Source organism: Ornithorhynchus anatinus, chromosome 11, assembly GCF_004115215.2.
Source record: "Ornithorhynchus anatinus isolate Pmale09 chromosome 11, mOrnAna1.pri.v4, whole genome shotgun sequence".
Lineage (NCBI taxonomy): Eukaryota > Metazoa > Chordata > Mammalia > Monotremata > Ornithorhynchidae > Ornithorhynchus > Ornithorhynchus anatinus.
In genome coordinates, this window is record NC_041738.1 from 30,029,344 (window position 1) to 30,050,673 (window position 21,330).

A 21,330-nucleotide genomic window follows, 5' to 3' on the forward strand; every position below is an offset into this window, starting at 1 on the left:
CGAGAAGATGAGACGAAAGAGTACGTCCACCAAATCAGTTCTAAAATGGGAATAGTATAAAATACACGCTACACCAAAATGGATTTACACAGCAAGCTCATAATGATTAGTCCCATTTGAGATGGCCACGCTTCCAAATAAGGTTACGCTTAGTGCAGGGCTTTGCACGCAGTGAGCGCTCAAATTCATTCATTCAGTAGTACTTATTGACTGCTTACTATGTGCAGAGCACTGTACTAAGTGCTTGGAATGTACAATTTGGCAACAGATAGAGACAATCCCTGCCCAATGACAGGCTCACAGTCCAAACGGGGGAGACAGACAGCAGAGCAAAACAGAACAAAACAAAAGACAACATCATCAAGATAAGTAGAATCAAGGGGATGTATACCTCATTAACAAATAGGATAATAATATATACAAATGAGCACAGTGCTGAGGGGAAGGGGGAGAATCAGAGAGAAGGGGAGAGGAGGGAAGGGGGAGCAGAGGGAAAGGGGGAGGGCTCAGTCTGGGAAGGCCTCTTGGAGGAGGAGAGCTCTCAGTAGGACTTTGAAGAGGGGAAGAGAGTAAGTTTGGTGGCCGTGAGGAGGGAAGGCATTAAATACAATTAAACGAATTAGTGAATATCAGTATAGAAGTCAAGGGTCTTTTAGGAAGCTCTCTTGGCAATATTTGCTTTTTTCCAAGACATAAAAGAGAAAATTCCAGCATATGCAGAAGAATAGGTTTGTTCACCTACAGCCATTTAGAATGTCACTGCAAGCCCCACCACTGAATGACGGGGATGGGACGCACAAGACTGATGAACTTCATCTCCTGCCGAACAGGTGCAGATTGCGCTGATGTTGGTGGTTACAGAGACAAATGACACATTCCCCACATCCATCACTGTTGGGACTGCACTGACTGGGAAGTAGTTTGCACAACTGCCGCCTTCACGGCAGTCTCTTCTCCCACGTCAATCTGTTAAATGCTAATGCCTAAAGATGACTGAATCTGAGAGATGATACAATTGCCCAAATAAATGGGCTTCTCCTAATTTCCAATCATTATCGTAGCCCTAAACTTTACCTAACATCTTCATTTAGTCAAAACCAGTCGTTAATGGCTTCATCCCAACAAACGATGAAATTACTTTAACCAAAAATGAATGAGGAAAAATTAAATGATGGATTTTATTTCAGGAAAAGTTTTCAGAAGCAATATTTCTTAGGACTCTATCATTATTTCATTCATGCCTAGATGATTAGCACGTTTCTCAACTGACAGTATTTTAAACAAATTTAGCTATATTGGCATGATGAAGTGGCACGATCAGTATAAAGTAGCACATCATTAACTTTGTCACTTCAGGTTAACACAAAGAATTAATACAGTATGACGGTAAAAAACAATTAGTGTCATCAGAAAAAAACTGTAAAATCTTAATAGTAGACAACTGATTATCCGAAATTATAAGCATGCTATCTTTTGAAATAGAAGGAAATTCTGAATTTTCTTAAACTGACATAGTTCATTCTATTGACCATAGGTAAAATTGCACAGTTTCTAACATACTGAGGATGGACTAGGTTTATAGAATAATACACGGATCTGGCACATTACTTAAAACAGAGATCTACAAATTGCGATATGTACGTGCAACGGTCTGGTCATTCCAACGAAAGCTAATCTGTTGATTCACAGGCTAAGAGCTCTACTCTGTGTGTGATCTGTAACTTCTGACCTGGGTTTCTGGACTCTTCTGAAAAGCCCCTGGGATCACACTTGACAAAAACAGTGGCTGGACTGGAGGGTTGTTTGCATAATCGTTGCTTCCAGGCCATTGCTTGGCCTGAAGAGGAAAAACAGGTTAAAAGCTGTGGAGCAAGCAATACATTCTGGGACTGGTAGTCATTATACAAAAATAAGAGCCCCAGAGATCTCATTAAAAGATGTGGGCATGTTGTCAGACTCCTGGCAGCATCTTTAAGGCACATCCATAAGTCTTTCTAAAATTCAGAGACTGTGAACTGGACAAATTTGGCAATGATCTGATCTGACCTGAAACCGCTTACCATTGGCTTTAAAGCATTCAATCACCTTGTCCCCTCTCCGATCTCCTACTACAACCCAGCATGCTCACTTTGGTCCTCTAACTCCAACCTACTCACTATCTCAATTTTGTCTATCTCGCCACCGACCCCTCACCCACATCCCGCCTCTGGCCTGAAACCTTCTCCCCCTTCATATCCAACAGACCATCATCTTCTCCACCTTCAGAGCCTCATTAAAATCACATTTCTGCCAAGAGACCGTCCCTAATTAAGTCCTCATTCCATTGTTTTTACGAGATGTTCTTCCCCTTGACTCTATTTATTGCCACTGTTCTTGTCTGTCCGTCTCCCCCGATTAGACTGTAAGCCCGTCAAACGGCAGGGACTGTCTCTATCTGTTGCCGACTTGTTCATTCCAAGCGCTTAGTACAGTGCTCTGCACATAGTAAGCGCTCAATAAATACTATTGAATGAATGAATCTACTCCCTCTCCCTTTCTGTGTCTCCCTCACACTTGGAATTGTATCTCTTATTCACCCCATTCTGAGCTCCACTTATGAACATATCCATAAATGACCACCCCCCCTCTAGATTGCAAGCTCCTTGTGGGCAGGGAACATGTCTACCAACTGTGTTACGCTGTACTCTCCCAAGAACAGTGCTCTGCACAAAGAAGGAACTCAATAAATACAACTGACTGATCTGATCAAGGCCCTGGTTGTGGAAATGTACAGGCTGCTACTCAAGTTGTAGACAGGAAGGAACTGAAGGGAAAGCTAATTCTTGCAAGAACTACACTTTGCAGATGCCAGAGGTATAAATTTCCCCAAATCCTGGGAATAGGAGCCGATCAACAAGACAAGCAGCTTTAACTTTGAAAGGAGAAGGTCTTTGGTCTAAGGTGCCAAATACCGCCATAGAAGAAATGTGCCCCTCATTTATTTAATTTGCTTCCATCTTTCATCATGTCATTATGTTTTCTTCCCAGAAGTATTTATAAAATCAAAAATTGTAGCCCTGCTCTACTTTCACATATAACTACATGGAGTCCATTCCCTCATATGAGAAGCAATGTATTCAACATCCCCATAAACTCAGAGAAGCTGGACTATAAGGATTCCACGGCTTCACTGAGCAATAATATTTAATTTTTCTGCTCTAATCACCTTTTAGGAAAATGTACTGCTCAAATCAGAATGTCCCAAAACAAATGTTACTCCCTACAAACCTATGTTTAAGAACAGTCACAATATTTGACTTACACCTAACAATTCCATTACGGAATGCTTAGGTTCCATCAATTCAGATAAGGAAATTCTAAACTGCGGAAGCAAAAAGACAATCATTCTCCCTCTAATCAAAGAGTACGACTCAATGGCTGAAATTAACTCATTAATACTTTATGCGAAGCCGTGGGGCATTCCAACATTTTACCTTGGTCCTCGTCACTAGCTCTGTCTATGACGATAGTAAGGCCCACATCCTGGTCTTCATCCACATTAACTTCGTAAACAAGGCTGAGTGAAGACAGCCTTGTTATCATTCACGTCGCTGATAAAAATACGCACATAGGCTCTACCTAGAGAGACAAGAAACAAGAGATTAAAATACTTGCTGTGCCATTTCTGTCAGCTGCAATTCTTTTAAATGTCTCCCTGCACATTAAATGAAGACAAATATGGAGCCAATACAGAAATAAACCCTTAGGGTTGTGGGCCATTTATATACCAACATTACTCAAGAGTACTTGGATATCAAATGAATGTCACATCCAATTTGTTTAAACAGATAACCTGAATAATTGATGCCTAACATGGCAGTTGCATAGTTGAAAGTCATAACTTTTTTGTTCTGAAGTCACAAAGCACAAGTTTAACTCTGTTTCGACCCAATTTCAAGAAAATTATCTTTTCATTTTCTTTTTATCTTGAATGATTCCATAAGATTTTCCAAATTCATGTAATTAGGAATCTCATGGGTTTTCCTCTGCAGTATGTTGAAAAAGCAAATATGTTATATCAATCAAGATATAACAGGTTTTACAGTACAATCTTGAATTTTCCTTCATTTCGATTTCATTAAACATTTTTCTCCCCCCTCAGTCTACAAACATATGAAAAGCATTGTCATGCAAAATGGAGTCAACTGCAAAGAATTCCTGATAATATTACCACAGCCCCCTCGAAGAAAAGAACACCATCATTCATTACCAGACAGCTTTATTTACAATGTAAATGAATATTGCTTTGAGGTATTGCTTTTCAGGCATTTCTTAAGACTGTAGGCATCATTATGTGACACCTGCAGGACTGAATTAACAAGAAATATTTAGAGATGTTACCTGCTGTTAACTAAGCAATATATCACCAACACTCTAGCTGCTCATGAGCCTAACAAAAATGATGTTTGCGTCATGAGAAGCAGTTCGAGATAAGGAGCATGCATGACAAGTAATAGGAATGGATGAAGAGATCCAAAACTATACAGAACACAATCTGATGAAAAGACATAGGCATCCCCTAAGAGACTATGTGGCCCATTAAAAAATGGATGGATTTAATTAATCAATAGGATTTATTGATTACATTTGCAGAGCACTGTACTAAGCACTTGGGAGAGTACAATATCACAGAGTTGGTAGACACGTTCCCTACCCTCGAGGAGCTTACAGCCTAGAGGAGGAGTTTACACTCTCCAACTCAGGGAGAGAATCATAGAAAGGAGCATCAATTCTGAAGTCTTCTTAACAAATCTTCCATAAAAGAGAGCCCCAGGAAGAAGGAAATCTTACATACTTGTGAGGAAAAGGTAGTGATGGAGCAAGTTATGGAGCTAAGGAAAAGGGGGGAGGGTTAGTCTGGGAAGGCCTTTTGGAGGAGGTGAGCCTTCAGTAGGACTTTGAAGAGGGGAAGAGAGGTGGTTTGGCAGATGTGAGGAGGGAGGGTATTCCATGCCTGAGGTAGGATGTGGGCCAGGGTCGAAGGTGGGACAGACAAGAACGAGCCACAATGAAAAGGTTAGCAACAGTGCAGCCGAGTGTGCAGGCTGGGATGTTAGAAAGAGAGAAGGGAGGTGATGTAAGAAAGGGCAAGGTGATGGAGAGCTTTGAAGCCAAGAGTGAGGAGTTTTTGTTTGATACAGAGGTTGATAGGCAACCACTGGAGATTTTTGAGTGGGGGGGTGACATGCTGACATGCCCTGAGAAGTGGTAGGGCTTCGTGGCAAGAGCATGGGGTTGGGAGCCAGAGGATGTGGGTTCTAATCCCACCTCTGCCACTTGTCTGCTGTGTGACCTTGGGCAAGCCACTTAACTTCTCTGTGCTTCAATTAGCTCATCTGTAAAATGGGGATTAAGACTGTTAGCCCCATTTGGGACAACCTGATTACCTTACATCTACCCAATGCTTAGAACAGTGCTTGGCATATAGTAAGCGCTTAACAAATACAATATTATTAATATTATTTGTGAGCCCCATGTGGGGCAAGGACCATGTATCTATCCCAGAGTTTAACACAGTGCTTGGCACATAGTAAGCACTTAAAGAATACTATCATTAAGAGTGCATTCAATGCCTAGGAAGGTCTACCAGAAAAGGAAAGATGTACTGCTCATATCCATATTAGCTTTTTCTCGAAACGTGGAAAACTTAAGAAATGTCACAAGATTTCATAGTTTATACAACTATCTTCTCCCTCCATGAAGAAATTCAATGCATCTCACTAGTTGCTACTGCTGGCAAGATCCTAGCCAGAATCCCTGAGATAACTTCTAAAGAATAATGGTGGGCGTGATTAACAATAATTACAAAACGGCTCCAGGCTATAAAATGCCAAGGCAGACACGAGCCTTACTAAAAGTCAGATTCTGGAGAAAATCAGGAAACATATAAATTATGACTTCTAATTTCTATTCATTGACCTTACATTATCTTAATAGTAATTGTGCTTTGTTAAGCATTTATTATGGGGCAAGCCCTTCGTCTAGCACTGGGGTGAAAACGGTACAGTTATATCAAACTCTTGTTCCTCATGTGGCTCACAGTCTAATTAGGAGGGAAAATAGGTACTGAGTCCCCATTTTGCAGGTGAGGAAACTGAGGCCCAGAGAAGTTAAGTGACTTGCCCAAGGTCTGGCAGTAGACAGGCAACATAACTGGGATTAGAATCCAAATCTCCTGACTCCCTGGCCCGTGCCCTTGCTATTAGGCCATACTAACATTCCAAAAGTTTGGGAGTTATTGAGGAAGTTTAGCTGCTCTGAGAAGTTTTCCACTACTACTTTACCTACCAAGTAAAACAGGGTAGTACAACAGATCCACTCCCTCTTAACCTTATACAACCATACTTGACAATACAACAAAGGGCCTAAAAGCTGGAACTGAAGATTCTAATTTCCCCTAGAATTATTACCAACCAAGAAATAGTACCTATTGAGAGCTTGCTCTGTGCAAAAAACTCTACTGAGTGCTAAGTGGAGTATAATAGAGTTAGTAAGCACATCCCTACACTCAAGGAGTTTACAAACTAATTTACCATCTTCCAACTAAAAAGCTTTGTGCTTCATCTGAAGTCCTCAAAGCAGCAGTCCAGAAGCAGCTGCTGATTGTGATTTGGTAGCACCCAAGAGGTAAACGAAAAGACTATTATGAATCACTTTGCAGAACCATTAAATAGCTCCCTTGCCCACAGCCTCCCTTTGATCTGGAACTCCCTCCCTATCCTTAAGACAGACCATCACTCTCTCCACCTTCAAAGTCTTATTAAAATCACATCCCTTCCAAGAGGCCTTCCCTGATTTAGCCCTCCTTTTCCATACTCCTTCTCCCTTCAGGGTTGCCCCTTCACAAGTGTCTATACCCTTTAGACACTCTTGATATTCATCCCTCTCTCTGCACCACAGCAGCTATGTACCTAGTCCTAATTAATTTCTTTATATTAATGTCCATCTCTCTCTCTAGACTGTGAGCTGTAAATACGTCTACCAATTTGTGTGCTCTGCCCACAGTAAACACTGAACAAATACCACTGATTGCCTGAATTGCAGGACTCCCTATACTATCCTAACCTTTTTAGCAATAGAATAGAATTGAATGCTGCTACCTAAATATGACTCTGTTGGCAGCCCACTATGAACCAATACAGAAAGAAAAAGAAACCCAATTAGAACGCAAACATTTTCTTTGGATGACAGAGTACGGCACCAAAGTGGCCCCATGTTACAGAATGAAAGTGATCCACTTTCTATATAGAGGCTGTAAACCTTGGACTTAGCAAAGACTATTAAGAAACTTAGGTATGAAGTTTCACTACATGCAATACATCACATCATCACAACATAAAAGTTATGGAACCATGCCAATTTGCTGTATCAAAACAAAGCTTGTCACAATACAACTTGGTTTGGCAGAACCTATAGAAAGGCAGCAGTGTGCCCAACCAGTTGGACAACCATGAGCTAAAGCTGAAATATTTTAAAGATACAATGAAGGACAGTCTCAAATGAGGTGGCATAGCAGTAGACCACAGGGAGACCACAAAAGCATATGATCCAGGCAGCAAGCAGGAATTTAATAATTCATTTAGAGGAGGGGCTTCAAAGCCATTGTGATAGCACTACCAACAATCAAAGCAGCACTATATACTGTGAACAGCAAATGCAACAGGGGAACAGAGAGTGAGTAATCAATCAACAGTATTTATTGAGTGCTTACTGTTTAAGGAACACAGGGTGGAGAAACGGTCAGTCACGAATTCTTGTCATTCATACTAACATCCTTACATTAAATCCTTCCCATTAGTGGTTCTATGCAAAACCAAATTGGACACTTTGAAAATTGATCAAGTGTCTTTGATCAAATGACATCTTGACTATGTGATTATCATTGCTTCTTACCAGAATTTGGCTGTCCATATTATCTAGGTCAAGTTGATTCACCACCATATGTTAACTCTATTTCTAAACGACTATTCCCTTTTTTCTCTTTATCGAACACTGCGCTAATGTGTACGGAACCTAAGTCAAAAAAAGTATAGTCTCCACTGCAATCATGCAACAGAGAATAAGTGATCTGAAAGAATTCCAGAGAAAGATGGTTCCTGCAATTTTCTTTCTTGTAAATAGCTCATAAGGGAAGACTTCAAATCTTAAGCTAAATTTTAAAAATATATTTGCAAGCAAGACCAAATTGGTTTTTATTTATTTTTCAAAGTAACAGTACATTTTGTAACATGTATTGGTATGTTGAGAATTCATCTCATTTTATTAAAATATTGCTTATTTTGATAAAAACAACTTCTTGGACTCCCCAGTTGAAAGGAAATAGGCTTCAACAAATAAAATTAAAAGGATCAGTCATGGGCTTTTAAGGAGTTTGTGCAAAACAAAATTTGAATGGATAAATGTAATGAGGTAAAACAGAATATTAAGGAGAAAAAATCTCATCATTGGTCTGAAGCTCTTCAGAAGAGAGGCAATACATAAAGTAAACAAGCTAAAACCTGGAACTTCCACCATCCATTGCTATCCAGGCAATGTCTTCAGCAAAGTTTTGTGTGCTATTACCTTGTCACTCTGACCAAGGTCTAGGTTAGTGGCAGGCGGGTGAAGGACCAATGTTCTCATACTGATACCCTCAGGTACTGAAGCTTCGTAGAAGAGAGAGGTGAAAGAGGGATATTGCCGTTGACTTCTACAAAAAATTTAAAATACAGGTTTGGAACTTCACTGTTTCCGATTTGGAGTTTCTTTGAACGCACCTGTCCTTAATGAGAATATCCCTGTATTACTTACCAGTGAGATTAACAAACACAGGGATGAATGTGTCCAGGGGCCCGGCAGCAACAGTTTAAGCCCAAACTTTCAGCAGGAAGTTCCTGTCTTGTCTTATGCTGTCGAGTCGTCTCTGACCCATAGCGACACCATGGACACATCTCTTCCAGAACACCCCACCTTCCATCTGCAATCATTTTGGCAATGTACCTACAGAGCTTTCTTGGGAAAAACAGGGAAGTGGTTTATCATCGCCTCCTTCCGCACAGTGAACTTGAGTCTCCATCCTCAAATCTGTCCCATGCCGCTGCTGCCCAGCACAGGTGAGTTTTGTCTGGTAGCAGATTGCCTTCCACTCGCTAGCCACTGCCCAAGCTAGGAATGGAACGTGTATGCATCTGGCTTGACTCTCCTCTCCTAGTCAAGACTGGTAAAGTACTGGAAACTCTCCAGGTGTGATCATGAGAGGAGAGGAAGTTCTTAGTTGTTTCAAAATCCAAAGGTTCTGCAACTAGGAGAGAAGCGGTGCCTTCATCTCCATTTGGAATCAAATAGAAGCAAACGGGCATTTTCGTTTCTGGAACAATTCCCTCAACTAGATTACATGCTCTTATCCCAGTGAGAAGGGGTTTAATAATCTGTCCGAGGAGGAAACATCAACAGTGTCAAGGAAATTGTCGGATGGAACAGTTATGCTCCTCCCATACAAAAAGGTGCCATTATAGAAGATAAGACATATTAAACATTGGAATTATTACATTCAATCCCATAATTAATCTGACATAAAATAGTTTGCTTCTATTCACTGAATAAAATCAATTTTGCACCATATACCCGTAAGATGTAGAAAGTATAAATAAAACTTAATCTTTCAAGCCCCTGTGCTTTCCAAGCATAGAATTCTCACCAAATTCTATGTGAATGGCATAGATCATACCAACCTTATGCTATAACCTTTGTGATAATAATAACAATAATTGTGGTAGTTGTTAAATGCTTACTATGTTCCAGGCACTGTACTAAGCTCTGGGGTAGGTCAAGCAGATCAGGTTGGACATAGTCCCTGTCCCACATGGGGCTCACAGTCTTAATCCCCAATTTACATATGAGGGAACTGAGGCACAGAGAAGGTAATCGACTTGACCAAGGTCACACAGCAAACAAGTAGCGAAGCCAGGATTAGAACACAGGTCCTTCTGACTCCCAGGCCCACTAGGCCATGCTGCTTTCCTATGAATCAAGTCCAGAAAAATTTGTCATATGGAGTGAGAGTCTCTGAACAGCAAAGTTCTTCAACGGGTTGATGTCCTGAAGGTCACATTTAAAGAATAGCTATTAATGGCTCAGTGTCAACTTGATATTGCACAGAGACTGGTCCTGGGAAATGGTCTATTCAGTGTTACAGTTTATTGAGAATATAATCTGATGATTATTTGCACTTGAAGAAAGGAATTCCAAACAATAGACAAACTGGAAAAAATACTCCTCCACAAACAGGATGAAATTCAATCTGGACTTTTTTTTTTTTTTTTAAGAGGAAACCTTTTTAAAGAGAACTCTAGTATTGATCCAGATCTACCCAGGGAGGCACATATATTACGTTTACCAAGGCAGAGTTATTACAAACAACTTCAGCATTAGCAGAGCTGAGTCCCAAGTCCTGAACCCTGAAACAGGTACATTCCCTTGACAGAGTATTTCCATTTTTTCCATCTTTCTGACCCTATCCACCAATCCTGTTCAATTCCTGGAGACTGTAGGAGAACTTCTCACCATTATATAAGGTGCTCAAGATATTGGGGGCAGTTCAGTGCTAACAACACTACTGAGCAGCAGCTGCCTGTTGAGTGAAATCTCTGCCAGTTAAGAGCAACCAGAGCATAAAAGAATCTTCTTCTTCCCTGCTGAAATTAAAGTATGTGTGCACAGCAAGCTTAGCACTATGCACGGGGGAAAGATGCCTCATCCACTTTAATGAAAGTTTTCCCTGAGCAAATATTGAAAACTGGGCTCCCTATTTAGAGGATAAGAAATATATCTGTGATTATCATCCCAAAAGATAACTTTACAAGTTACCAAAAGGAAAACCTAAAGATTTCTTCCATAAAAAGCACTGAACTGACACATATCTAATAGTCAATTAGAGCCTAAATGAAGACACAAAATTGCCTAATAAAAAATCTCTATATCTGCTCTATAATTAAAAAAAACATACTAAGCTTCACTTTCAAGACAATTATGGTTTTCACCTTTCATTTACAGCAATTTGTGAACAGTGGATACTGCTGGGCTTAAATGTTTGTAAAACTGAAGACATTTACATTTCAGTTCAAATGTAAAAGGCTGAGTTAAGATGCTGAGATTTTACTATTTGCTTAAAATATAAAAATAAAAACTATGATGCAATTTGGAAAGGGTTTATCTGATCTCAAAAATGCCCCTGTTGATAGAATCTTCTTACACTAAAGAATAATAATGAAGGAATGCATTAAGCGCTTACTATGGGCCAAGCACTCTGCTAAGTGCTAAGGTAGATACAGGACAAAATGACTTGGTCTTCTTTGGAGAAAGCATACACCAAGCTATAAAAAACAAAATTCTTGGACTCACATCGTTTACACCTTATAAAAACTTTCTATAAATCATATTTTAGAAGTATACTAACTTGACCTTGAAGTTCCCAGTCTCTCATTGGAAATAACAGAGCTTTATGATGTCCATGAGTCTTGAGTGGAAAAATTTCAGAGGGCATCCGGTCTTTGAACTTCACATCTATGATAAATGTGAAAAGTATTTTAGTTCATCTCAAGAACATACCTTCCAATGAAGGTAAGACATGAGACTTTGAAAATGACTAGAATTTAGTAATACTTCCAATACTAGGAATCTCTCTTTTTAACACTGCAAATTTGTATTTGCCCATTTAGTTCTGAAATGTAGCACCACACTGAATTCTATCTTTTCTCTTTTTTGACAGAAAAATGAATGTAAAATGTCAAATAAAAAATGATCTAAAATATATTTCCCTAAGAATGATCCATAAGCTAAACGTTTCCCTTTGATCCACCCCGCTGTATTCAGAGCTCATTCAATGTGATCATTCAAAAGCCACACTAATTTGTGAAAATTGATTTTTGATTGTACTTCCTTAAATCCTTATCTTTTGCCAACTCCTTCAATAGCCACCTTTCCCCACATTGTTTCCATTCAAAGTGCCCCAAGGATTCTCTTTGAATTTATAGCACAAGAACTTATAACTTAACAAGACCTTACCACAGTGGCTGTATCTTTTGTGGTATTTTCAGGAATCACTACTTCATAACTTTTACCCCCCACTTTGGTGGCTGTTTTTTTCCACTGATAATTGTTACTGCCAATGTAACTACACTGCTCTGATTCCCTCCATCAGTGGACTCTCCCTCTTGAGACATGGCTTTAAAAATTTAAGTTTTTTTTTTTTTTAAGATAAACTGTTCATAAAATAGTTACTACCGACAGGCCATATACACAATATTTCTATAACACTGACTCACATTTTCCTGAAAACCTTCTCAAAAACATCAGCTTTCTCCCTTATTGGATAAACTTCTCAGAAAGTCTACAGGGTGTTTTCATATGGCTATTTCTTTTTGCCTGAAACTAAAGATTCCCTGCCTCCCTCACAACTAGGATGTAGCTGGGTGTAAAACCCACACTAGTCCAAAATAATACAGGACCCTTCCTATTGATTTCACAGTAAATACATAAAATTACTTGGTGATTGATAATTTCACCTCCTCCTACAAATGAAGAAAGGAAAAAGAAGGCTCAGTAAAAATAATTGTTTTATTTATTAAATGCTTACTTTGTATAAAGCACTGTATTAAAAGCTGGGAGAGATAGAATATAAGCAGAGGAGTTTTCACCCAAGAGCCACAGATTTGTCAGAATTATAATCTAGAAAAAGTTGGGAGAGAGAGAATATAAGCAGAGGAGTTTTCATCAAATTTGACAGAATTATAATCTAGATTTTCTGATTTAGTGATTTTTACCAAACATTTTTGATGTTCAATATGTTACTTATGTTAACAATACCTTCTATAGCCTAGCAACAACAAAACCCTGGCATCACTATTACATGACATTAAAAAATTCCACCTGCTCATTCCCTATTCATTTTATAGTTATCTTTCCAAGTAATGAAGTCTTATTACTATAACAATTTGGATTTTTTCAAAACTACCCCTAATTAAAATGAAGGAATCCTAGCTAGAGCACATATATTTGTTCTTTAACTCATGCTTGTCAGCATTTTCCAAATGAACCAAATTAACAGAAATCCAAGCTATTAGTCGAATTGAACAGCCATTTAGAGCATATGGAGTACATTCACTAAAAAACACCACTTTTGCTATTATGGTCTTACAAGGTGGGATTCAATTCTGGTATATTTACTGAAGAAAAAATGTTAGACGGAAAAAAATTCCATTTGCCTATGTTTATTCGTGGACATTAGTTGGTAGTCAAATTAGAGAATATTCTTCTGATCTTTGCTTTCAAAAAACACTGGATCACAAAGAAAAATATAAATATCACAATATTTATTCACTTTACTGTCTACTTTAAAAGTACAAAGTATTACATGCCATTTCAAGTCTTGATAAGTCTTCTCGTCTAAGCTGATGCCTTTGCAAAACAGAATTTAAATTTAGCAACTTTCATATTTTATTAATAATAACAATAATAATTGTATTGTTAAGTACTTATTATGTTTCAAACACTGTTTTAAGCACTGGGGTAGATATAAGATAATCAAGTTGGGCACAGCCCTTGTCCCACATGAGGCTCATAGACTTAAGCCCTATTTTACAGATGAGGGAACTGAAGCACAGAGAAATTAAGTGACTTGTGCAAACTCACGCAGCAGATGTAATAATAATAATGTTATTTGTTAAGCGCTTAGTACATGCCAAGCACCATCCTAAGCACTGGGGTAGATACAAGGTAATCAGTTTGTCCCATGTGGGGCTCACAGTCTTAATCCCCATTTTACAGATGAGGTAACTGATGCACAGAGAAGTTAAGTGACTTGCCCACAGTCACACAGCTGACAAGTGGCGGAGCCGGAATTAGGACCCATGACCTCTGACTCTGGAAAATCCAGCACTAGAACCCAGGTCCTTCTGACTCCCAGGCCCATGCTCTATCCAGAACATGCTGTTTCATTTATCACTGATGATCCCTTGTCTTTAGCATATTTATCCATAGGTTAGTGCTAAGTGCCTAGTACAGTGTTCTGCACACCCTAAGGGCTCAAATAACATTGACTGATTTGTCCCAGTTGGTCTGAGGCAGAGAGAACACAATTCAGACTATGAGACTTCACTTTAAGAACTAAAATGAAATGACTAGACTACATGTCTTTAACCAGCTATGTCAATGTCTTAATGTACTTTGTTTATGCGATGCACTATTATTCTACTACCCTATGAAGACTATTTTGTCTCAGGTGAAAACCAAATCATATCAAACATTGTACTGCTCTTGTAAAACTGACTCGGAAATCGGTCGAAATAAAACCTCACTTACCCCTGCCCTCAAGAAGCTGGCAGCCTAGTGGAGGAGCTTAGTATCTAGATGTTATTACTAAAGACCCTTCTGGCTCTACTGGGCTTTGAAATTCAGAAGCTAAATTTTAAACACTAGTAAATGACTTGGTCAAATGTCAGGTGTGGCAGAATGGGGTAGGGACTGGTGGATCCTCCACAACAGAGGGAGAGTTGGCCAAAGAAGGTGGGTGACAGAGTTTGGGTGGGGGGAGCAGGTGATCTGCAGGGGTGGTGGATGAGTTTTGAAGGGAGACTGGGCCAGAGATGTTGTGAGAAAGCAGGAGGAAAAAGAAGCATAGCCATGCAGGATTGGGCGATTGCCGTGACAGCTGGATCTGTAACGGGGAAGACCCTGGAAAGGCCAATTAGAAGAACTTGAGGGAAGAGAGATGGGAGGGCTAAGGAGAGCCAGTTGCAGGAGCCCGTCGCTCTCCTCCTGGGGATCTCCCGCTCAGTCTTGCTCCCCAGTCCTCACAGAGGTCCTTTCTGAAACTTTCTTGGACTGGTTTCTCCTTTTGATGGAGCAGTAAGATGCTGCATGGTCAGAAACTTTTGCAAGGATGCATACAACCCATCATCATTTTTGACACTTCAAGAGAAATATTACTGAAATTCTGCTGTTACAATTAGTCTCCCAAAGATATTCAGTTCGCAATCTCATACCACATTTACTCCCTCTTCCAATGGATGCTCTTGGAGGCTTGAGAGCCAGCCAAGAGAATATGAGTGGTTCCATACAGTCTGACGTAAGCACTTCAATAAACACATATGGTTATATACATACGTGTCCTTCACAGCGATGAAATCCCACCATATGCAAAATCACCAGCAAGCATGAAGGACATAGGGTGTATAAAAATATATGTGTTTTCTCTAATTTGTACTGCATTGTCCTCAGCTTTGTTAGGAGACTCTCACCTCATATATTTTCCCTTCCAGTCACGTCTATTGCCGATCCCTTCTGCAACACCCTGACTTGCTCCTGTTGTTCATCACCCCCCCACCCCAGCTCCACAGCACTTATGTACACATCTGTAATTTATTCATTTTAATGTCTGTCTCCCCCGCCCTAAACTGTAGGCTTGTTGTTGGCAGGGAATGTGTTTATTGTTGTATTGTACTCTCCTAAGTGCTTAGTACAGTGCTCTGCACACAGTAAGTGCTCAATAAATACAAGTGAATGAATGAAAAGTCACAGCAGTGGCCTTCCCAACATTCTAAAATGGTTAACTCAGCAGTACTTCTCCTTTCTTGGGCTGGAGCAGGGGCCAACAAGAATTCCAGTGGCATGGGGCTGAGCAAGCAATTTATTTATGTTAATGACTGCCTGCCCCTCTAGACTGTAAGCTCCTTGTGGGCAGGGAATGTGTCTATCAACTCTGTGTTATATTGTACTCTCCCAAGGACTTAGTTCAGTGCTCTGCACACAGTAAGCACTTAATAAATACCACTGATGATGATGATGATTGATTGAAGTCCCAGCAGTGGTGGTCTGGCATCTGTGGACCAGTATGAGGTCAGACAGCAGGAGTTTCCTCACCTTACAGTGCTGAAGCTGCAAACAACCAAAGGCAATATCCCTTTTTTGGGATAATCACAAACTATATGGCAAAGCTGCTTGACATAATGGAAAGAGCATAGAGCTGGGAATCAGGAGTCTCAGGTTCGGCTGTGTAACTATGGGCAAGTCACTCAACTTTTCTGGGCTTCTGTATCTTTACCTGTAAAATGGGGTTAAAATAATATTTCTTTCCCTCTTAGATTTTAAAATACTGTGTGGGAATGGGACTAGGACTAATCAATTATCCCATATCTACCACTGTGTTTTGGCATATTAAAAATGCCTAATAGATGCAATAATGATAATTGTGAAACAGCATGCCAGGGCCCAAGTATGGGGATGGAGGAGTTCTTGCTGCCCTACTTAGAGGGATAAAAAGGAAATCACCTTAAGTCCTCTCTGGAGCACTTTGTCAGTGGCCTTAAGATCAATACTGGAGAGGCAGGTTGGTTGACATAAACCCAGCCAGTGACAGGATTAACCTATAAGTACTTTGATTCCTCTCTTGCAATGGAGTATGAAATGGCAGTACTGGAACCATGGTCGTCATCACGGGTAACAACATGAAGAAAGCTGGTTCCAAACTCTGTGTCTTTTCACAGGGAATCTAAGATGTAAAAAACTTTTGAAAACAAACTTATTTATATGAACTTATTTATATTTTTATTTCCATATGAAAAGGTTCCTGGCTATATATTCTTTCAATTTTCTATCTGAGGTGATTTCACCATGTAACTCTCCAACACAATATTTTTTATGTGAATTTTACATATGAAGTTCTATTTTAAAAGAGAGTTCTGAAATGCACCTCAAACACGTCGGCAAGAAACTTTTAGAGCTCAGCCCTAAACCCAAGGCTGAAAACTCAGTCCAATTCGGGGACAATTCTTTAAATGAATCAATTCTTGTGACCAGCAGAATAAAACTATCCCAGAATCCCAAATGACTGGTATCAGCAACTTTCCCTAAGACTGATTAACTCTCATACCCTATTATCAAAACATCTAGTTTGTTCATTCAGAAAAAAGCATGGGTTTTAAGGACTCAAGCCACATTAAAGTTAGTTAGTAGCTATAACCTCTATACTCAAGAAGTCTGTAATTTACAGAGAGAGACAGTCACTTGAATATTATTTAGAGAGGTGGAAAGAAATAAAGTCATTTGTATATGAGTTGATACTTGAGAAATAAGGTATATATGGTATATTCAGGTGCCTTAGGAGACTGGAGCTACACAAGATCCATGTGGGGCAGGGACAAGATATCTTCTATCTACCCCCCCAGCACTTAGTACAGAGCTCAGCATATAGTAAGCTCTGAACTATTATTATTATTATTATTATTATTATTATTATTAACAACAACAAAAGTGTTGAAATGGCAGTTGGGGAGGGTGAAAGCTAAAATCAGTCAGGGTAAGCCTCCTGGAGATGTGATTTCATAAGGGTTTTAAATATGGGGAGAACTGTGGTCTGGTGAATATGAAGGGGGAGAGAGCACCAAGTTGAGGAAGGGTGTGAGCAAGGGGACACAGTTGGGAGAGATTGGATCAAGGCACAGTGAGTAGGCTAGATTGAGAGAAACAAAGAGTAAGAGCTGAGGTGCAGTGGGAGAAGAGAGGGAATAAGTAGTGGGGAAAGAGTGATTGAGTGACTTTAAATGAATGTTCAGTAGTTTCTGCTTAATATGCAGAGTGATAGCTAGCCACTGAAGGGTTCTGAGGAGTGGGGATACTGGTGCAGAATGCCACTTTAGGAAAAAAATCCAGGCAGCAGAATGATGTGTAGACTAGAGAAGAGAAGAGACTCAAGACAGAACAACCTGGGATGAAGCTGATGAAGACATTATGACAAGTTCCTGGACCAATGAGGTGTTCAGCTACTTTGTGAAAATAATCAATATCCCACTACAGTGTAAACTCCTCAAAAGCTGAGCTTGTTTACTAATTCTACTGTACTTTCCTTCTGCAACTCAGAAGGCGCTCAATAAATAATATTGAGTGACAGGTGGGAATGTGATTTATCACTGTTTTCTGTCAGGAAATACAAAAATTACTCATCACCATGTCAAGTTAGGGAATATTAAATATTCATATAGTTCAGTCTGGATTCAATTCCTTCTGGACACCTTTACGTTAGTAAGTCACTAAATCAAGATCTGGGAAAATTAAAAGTTAAAAAAATTTTTTAAAAAGTGAGAGGGGAACAAAGCCTGATACTTTGTGGCTATCCCAGAAACATTTAAGAACAGCATATATCTTATCTAAAAGGGTGATCCCACCTGAAGTGGCCGAGTGGCTCCTTTGACATTCAGAGGCAGAGACAGATGCTCTGCTTTTGAATAACATTAGGGGAAGAGGAATTTCTGAATATTAATTTTACTGGTTATCATAAATGAATATAAATAACTGGAGCATATGATTGGGCTCACCATAATCCATAAATATGAAACTATAAAACACCAGATGTTTAACACAATTGTGGCAATAAAATAGCAAAGGTCTCATCCGCTATATATTTTACATCTTAGCATTCAAACTATAAATAACCAAGAAAGTAAACTGATAAATTGTTCCCTGGTCTCTCTCACCCTTTATTCCCCCTCAATCTCTGTTCTCTCCATCTTTCCTGATGTTCTCATTCGCCCCGACCCTTTGACTGTTAATTCTTCCCTCTCTCCCTATTCCCATTCAAGTTTTGCAATCAACTTGCATTCTCTTCCCAATGTTTTATCAGACCTGAGATGCTTCGGTTTTCTCAGTCTAACTCTTCTTCTCCAAAGCCAACTGCCTAATTAGTCCCATGCTTCTCCCACATCCAGAGCACTGGCTCTCTAATCAACTTCATTCTTACGCACAATCCACTGGCCAGTTTTCCTTCAAGTCCCCAATAAAAAAAACTCCAGGATGGGTTATGGAGTTAAGAAAGGCTATGATTATCTCCTAGAGAGATTTATGAGCAGCTTCAGGTGAGGTTGAAGTCTATTGATGAAACTGTCAAGTCAATTATGATACTACATAAATGGAGGAGTTCCAATTACCATTTGGAATATAGGCTTGTTATTGTTGACATCCTCAACTTCTTCAATGACCAGGGATGTACAGGGGAGAGAAGACAGACCACCTGAGGCATTAGCAGCAGCGCTTGCATTAAGAATATATTCCGTTCCCTGAAGCACAGGAAATGGATTTGGACAAAGACAAATTAAATCCTGCAGCATCACTAACAGGAAACGTTGGGATTTTTTGCTCTGAAAATATTAAACTATTAACTCAATACTTCAAAAAACCTGGAAGGTCACATTCTCTCAGACCTAAATCTATAGATGGTCATCATGATGATGATAATAATAATAATAATAAGGGTATTTGTTAAGCACTTACTATGTGCCAGGCACTCTATTTAGTGCTGGAATAGACAAAGGATACTCAAGTCGGATACCATCCGATGCAACGTGGCCTAGTGGCAAATGCACGGGCCTGGGAGGCAGAGACTGTGGGTTCTAATGCTGGCTCTGGCACTTGTCTGCTGTGTGACCTTGGGCAGGTCACTTAACTTCTCTGTGCCTCAGTTTTCTCATCTGTAAAATGGGGTTTAATCCTATTCCCTTCTACTTGGGCAGTGAGTCCTGTGTAGGACAGGGTCTGTGTCAAACCTGATTAACTTGTGTCTACCCCAGAGTTTTGAACAGTGCTTGGCACATAGAAGTACAATTCTGTTTCAGTCTTGCTTAAAGCTGTGACATTCATAACCCGCTACTGCCATTTTTCTTCAGAAATATGCATTACACAGTTATTTACTTTAGCAAATCCTGCATTAAAACATGGACTATTGTTCCTCTGAGACTTTGTTCCTCTGAACAAAAGAGTCTGACTTCCACCTTCCTAAATTTTATAAAAACTCAAAACTACATAAAAAGTCGAGACTTTTCCATTTGTAGGGAGATACATTTACATTTACAGAAATTTACAGAGAAGCAGCATGGCCTGGTGGACAGAGCATGGGTCTGTGTGATGGTGGGTGAATCATTTCACTTCTCTGTGCCTCGGTTACCTCATCTGCCAAATGGGGATTAAGACTGTGAGCCCCGTGTGGAACATGGACTGTGTCCAGCCTGATTATCTTGTATCTATCCCAGTGCTTAGTAACCCAACCTGGCATACGGTAATTGATTAAATGCCATAAAAAAGCAAACACAAATATGTTACAAATTAGTGAAGAAAAACCTGGCTATTGGAAAATATATCTAATACTTGGACTCTGCTCCATCTCTCAAAAAAGGTATATTATTTACCAATTTCTCTGTTCTGTATTAACTCTTGTCCTGAGCATTCTTGGGTATGATTAAGTGTAAATCTACAGGCTGCTCATTTCTCATAAATATTTTACAGTCCTCAAATGCTTTTTGAAGGAGTAAGGTAAAATTTTGAAATTCATGATCATAAAGTAAGTCTCTAATGAGTATCTACTTCTTGATTTGGAGGCAGGAGCCCAGTTTCAATGGAAACTTGAGCTTCAACCAATTAATCTCACTGGCCTGGCCACACCACTCTCTGAAATGTAATTTTCAAGGAAGGGTGATTACAGGCATGCATCAGGATGGCAGGAGCAGGCCCTCAGTGTACAATTTAATTAGTGTAACAAAAAAATGATAGTCCTTATTTTGATGAATAACTCAAAAAAGAGCTCACCTTGAAGAACTGACATAGTCATGGAAACTGCTTCATGGACAAACTCTCTGCTACAAGCAGATTGTTGAAATTCTGGAGAACAATCATTCACATCTGTTATTACAACCAAAATCTGTAGAGAAAAGATGAAATGAGATAAACATGTGGCGACAGAGTGGATCACAGTGCTGATCACACTCATTCTGTTGAATTTAGCACCAGAAATTTCCAAAAAGAACTTTCTTTTAAGTTTCAAAAGGTACGTCTTCATGCAAGAAGAGCTAAGTTCCTTACATTGCCTGTTTAGTGTTAAGGCCTTAATGGGGTAAAGAGAGATGTGCAACGAATAGTAATGGTCACATCCCCAAGCAGTTTCTGGCCAAAACACTGTGTCCAATTATTTGCCAAAAGTATAACAATGGCCTAAGATGCACTAGACCTAAAAATGGTTTCACAATATTTCATGGATTCCTTCTGTGTTTTAATCACACAACAAATACTTAAGAGTTAATAAGAGTTCTCCCAGCCATTTAGTACAGTGATCTGCACATAGTAAGCACTCTATAAATACCACTGATTGATTGACAGGATGAATTAAGGGGGCTTTCCATTTCTCCTCAGAAGGACCTGAAATCACTTACTACATTTTAGTTGACCTAAGGTGCCTTAGTATTTTATACTTTGCCAGGACCACATCACCCTGCT

General features: G+C 39.5%; 1 long non-coding RNA gene across 2 annotated transcripts in view; it reads right to left on the reverse strand.

Annotated features, from left to right (window-relative positions):
- LOC120638697 overlaps nucleotides 1-20,756 on the reverse strand; it is a 38,181-nt gene extending 17,425 nt beyond the window's left edge. Inside the window, exons 1-4 of one of the 2 annotated variants that reach the window (XR_005660573.1) lie at nucleotides 20,647-20,756; nucleotides 11,474-11,580; nucleotides 3,474-3,618; nucleotides 1,730-1,837 (exon numbers count right to left, since the gene is read on the reverse strand). This is a non-coding gene — a long non-coding RNA (uncharacterized LOC120638697). The remainder of the gene's footprint in view (nucleotides 1-1,729; nucleotides 1,838-3,473; nucleotides 3,619-11,473; nucleotides 11,581-20,646) is intronic. The other variant, XR_005660572.1, reaches the window with a different exon arrangement.
- Nucleotides 20,757-21,330: the final 574 nt, after the last annotated feature.